Here is a 4,851-nt window from a genome sequence, read left to right as displayed (position 1 = left end):
CTTATTTTATTAAAATACTATTAGAAACTTTAACTTAAAACACTCCAATAATAACATGTTCTTTCAGCATTTTTCTGACATATGTAAAGAAAATTAGGTTTAAAATAACTTTTCCTTTATCCAAATTGTAAATCAGAAGCGGATGAAAATAAAACTGCTGTTTTAAAAAGAGCTTTTAGGAAGAAAACAGCTCCCTGCTCTGAGGTCTTAGCAATGGGGAGGGGAAAGGGGGCGGCGTTTCTCCACACCAAACTGGAGGGGAATTTCAAATGAAATACTGGTTACGTCCTAGAAAACAAGTTTTTTTTTGTTAAAAACAGCATAAACATAATAATAAATCACTGTGGATGCTTTAGGGTGCTTTTTTAAGTAGATTTCAAAGCAAAAACGTTTAAAATGAGCAAAAATTATGTTTTACAACACAAGATCTGTTTTTTGTATTTATAAACGTCTTTTTTGCTTTCTGTTTATCTTCTTTAAGTCCTACAAAAAGTTAAAGAAAGTCAGCAGGCATCTGGAAAAGTGAACACAGATTTATGGGACAGAAAGCTTGTGGTTTCAACTATGATCATCATGAAGCAACAGAAAAAAAAAAGTTTTAGCAAAGGTTCAAATCTCAGTTGAGGTCCCTCTGTATAAATGACATTGTGGTTTTTCTCCATAAACTTCGGCGCCCTCCCCCAAAAACATGCATGTTAGGTCGATCCTAAATTGACCAAAGTGATTGGTTTGTTTGTTTCTGTGTGGTCCTGGCACAGACTGGTGACTGTCTAGGATGTGTCCTGCTTGACCCCAAATGGGACAAAGTGAGTGTGGAGAATATCAAAAGCAGAAAATGTTCTTTTAAAAGAAAAAAAACCCAAAATAATATGAGTAAAATTGCATTTCAGTGATTAAGATGTGACTTGGTAGTGTTGGATGTAATCAGTGGTAAATTATGAGGGGCCGTACAAGACTATATGTATGCGAAAGACAGTATATATGTATGCGTAAGAGAGTAAATATGTATGTGAAAGAGAGTATATATGTATGTGAAAGAGAATATATGTATGCGAAAGACAGTATATATGTATGCGAAAGAGAGTATATGTATGTGAAAGACAGTATATATATATATATATGCGTAAGAGATTTTATGTATGCGAAAGACAGTATATATGTATGCGTAAGAGAGTATATGTATGTGAAAGACAGTATATATATATATATATATGCGTAAGAGATTTTATGTATGCGAAAGAGAGTATATATGTATGTGAAAGAGAATATATGTATGCGAAAGACAGTATATATGTGTGCGAAAGAGAGTATATGTATGTGAAAGACAGTATATATATATATATATATATATATATATGCATAAGAGATTTTATGTATGCGAAAGACAGTATATATGTATGCGTAAGAGAGTATATGTATGCGAAAGACAGTATATATGTGTGCGAAAGACAGTATATATGTATGTGAAAGAGACTATATGTATGCGAAAGACAGTATATATGTATGCGTAAGAGAGTATATATGTATGTGAAAGAGAGTATATATGTATGTGAAAGAGAATATATGTATGCGAAAGACAGTATATATGTATGCGAAAGAGAGTATATGTATGTGAAAGACAGTATATATATGCATAAGAGATTTTATGTAAGTGAAAGACAGTATATATGTATGCGAAAGACAGTATATATGTATGTAAAAGAGACTAAATGCATGCGAAAGACAGTATATATGTATGCGAAAGAGAGTATATGTATGTGAAAGACAGTATATATATATATATATATATATATATATATACGTAAGAGATTTTATGTATGCGAAAGACAGTATATATGTATGCGTAAGAGAGTATATGTATGCGAAAGACAGTATATATGTATGTGAAAGACAGTATATATATATATATATATATATTAGAGCTGTCAGGCGATTCAAATTTTTAATCTCGATTAATCGCACTTCGTTCAGAGTTAACTCGCGATTAATCGCAAATTAATATGTGGCCTTTTTTTTAAAGAAAAAAATGTGTGGTTCATGGAATTTAGCAGTTCTACATTAATTATGAAAACAAGAATGTCAAAACTAATAGTTTTCATCAGAAATACTTTATTTTGTAACATTGTATTGAGATAAACTTTCTTAACAATAAAAGGCTGTAACATAAAATGCCTAACAAAAGCCTAAGTGAAGGGCATTTTAAATTCAAAACTTCAATCAACGTTCAGTAAAATAAAATAAAAAACATCAAAATAAAATTTCCACAACACTTTAATGTTCGTTTTTTGTCAGGACCAAGTCTTTTCCTCCTCTGAACTACAGTAATAAATGAAATAGAGATTTATCATTTACAATTAACTTTTGTTTTTTAAAACATTAAAGACTGAGAAAAGCGGGATACACTGTGGATAGTTTGACAGTCTGTTACTGCCGCCGCGTTCTCAGCTCGAAGCAGCGACGTGTCCAGCGGAGCTCACGCCATGAATATGCCGGCAGACAGACCGCTATGCTGGGGTTGGATCACGTTTAAACCTCCAGAACATTTAAAACGTCCCCCGGTGCGCTTGCTGTTCGGAACGTCGGGGGTCCACAGCTCTCGGGACGCAAGCCGGGTACAGGACGCGAACCGGAGCCAGGTTAGGGTGCAGGAGCTCTCCAGGTCCTAGTGCCGGCCGGGTTTAGCTCGCAGCTTGGTGGTTGGAGACCCGCCCGTGATTTAGTGAGAGCAACCGGGTTAGGGCGATGAGGGACGCTTGCGCGGTGTGGAAAGGCACGTATGAGAAAATCCCATTGACTGTAAAAATAATGGACTTACCGAGCTATGAGGTCCTCCCATTATATACAGTCTATGGAAAATCCGCGATTAATGCGTCAAAAAAATTGTCGGCGTCAAGCACGTGTCAGATTAATGCGTTTTTAAAGCGCTAAATCTGACAGCCCTAATATATATGCGTAAGAGATTTTATGTATGCGAAAGACAGTATATATGTATGCGTAAGAGAGTATATATGTATGTGAAAGAGAATATATGTATGCGAAAGACAGTATATATGTATGCATAAGAGAATATATGTATGCGAAAGAGAGTATATATGAATGTGAATGGTTCAGAATAAATAATGTCTTGTACAGCCCCTCATAGAAAATTCTGCATACTCATTTATCACTTTCCAATCTTCCTTGAAGGGAAAAGTGCTTAAATACACACATATTCTCACAGTGATTGGGGCTCCTCTGCTTAAAGCTACTTATACACCAACATCAGTGACGCCACTTTCAATGAAAAGTCTATGTAAATAAGCATAAACACGCGTTTCTGTCGTCCGCGTTCAAAACTCTCACATTCACGCACGTTTTACAATCGGTTTTGGGCTCCACATACAAAATGTATGGCCATTGAACACGAGTTACCAGTTAAACCAGGCCAAACTTTGACCAATTTGGTAGTGACGCGGTAAAACTTACCAAACTCGGAGCATAGCTGGTTTATCTGATGAACACAGAAAAGCCTGATGTATATCTTTCAAATAAAGATAATAATCCACTGCAAGGATGCTAGCAATCTTTCTGCTTGTTTCCTGAAAGTTTTGCTTCACCCTTTGCACCAAGCCCCTTCCAACTGTAGGCCACACACATGCGCTAGTAAACAGTAGAAAAAGACTCCCTGCTTGTCCAGTGTGAACACAGGTTCAAATGCCCGGTGTGTACATAGCTTAAAACTGGCGCCAACCTATAATCATCAGGAGCAATGTGGGGTTCACTGACTTGTCTAAGGACACGGTAGAAACTGAATATGTGATCTTCTGATCAGAGATTGCTCTACCTCAGCACCATGTGAATTAGAGAGCTATGTTCTTTATCACAGCTGGACATGTCGATTGGAAATATCTGCTTAATCAACACATTCTCACTCCCAGCGTGTCACATATTGGAGTTTGCTTAAGGACCCCTCCGTGTCTAAAATTGGTGTTTTGGGTGTCTCCAACTTGTCGCTTTTTGACGTGCTGGCTGTTCCCATTAAATCACAGATACCCAACCTCCAAGCCGCAAACTAGAACCGGTCCAGTACTGGGACGTGGACTGCACGGTACCAATACCCTAACCCGATTCGGGTCCAGTAGTGCATCTGGTACTGGTTTGGGTCTGGCAAGGCATCTGGAATCGCGTTAGATGCCGGGTTAGGGTACCAGTACCAGGTTTGGATGCTGATATTTGACGCATCACGAAGATAGTCCGCGTCCGGTACTGCGCCCCAAGGGTTGCAGACCCTTGATTTTACTAACAGGAAACACGTAAAAGAAACAATGAGTTTGGACACTCAAAACGTCTATTTTTGAGCTGGAGGTGTCCTTAGTCAATAGTCGGTGTGTGACAAGTTGGGGATGAGAATGTGTTGGGTTAATTACATATGGAATTAAGTAAAAGTCAAAATAAATACAACCTTTGTCCCATAAGAAAGAAGTAATTTTCCTTGTCTTTTAGCCCCTCTCTTTAGTAAGTCACCCCGCTCCATCTAACCATCTCTTCTACATTCTCTTTCCTCACACCAACCATCCTCATCTTCTCCTTCACTCATCCACGATCCATGTTTCAAAGCCGACTGTAACAGAGGAGCCCAAACCTGGTCTGTGATCTACCACCCTCCTGGATTTCCAGCTATCCCAGACCTGTTTGATGTGATCTACTTGAACCTTGTGTGCTCACAAGAAACAACCTTGAATCACTTGATCCTGTAATTTTTGGCACATAAGGGTAAAGATATTTGGAAGAGTCTTGTAGATCACGATTGTGCAGCTTTGTCCCAAAAATTTTAGAGAGAATCCGACAGAAGGATCCTTAACAGCTTGATGA

The 4,851-nt window shown here is 37.8% G+C and overlaps 1 protein-coding gene across 1 annotated transcript in view; it reads right to left on the bottom strand.

Moving 5' to 3' along the window:
* Positions 1-4,851, bottom strand: part of LOC112151171 (collectin-12) — a 56,783-nt gene that overhangs the window by 2,892 nt on the left and 49,040 nt on the right. The window lies entirely within an intron of this gene.

This window comes from Oryzias melastigma, linkage group LG20 (genome assembly GCF_002922805.2).
Source record: "Oryzias melastigma strain HK-1 linkage group LG20, ASM292280v2, whole genome shotgun sequence".
Taxonomy (NCBI): Eukaryota; Metazoa; Chordata; class Actinopteri; order Beloniformes; family Adrianichthyidae; genus Oryzias; species Oryzias melastigma.
This window is presented reverse-complemented; position numbering and strand designations above follow the sequence as displayed.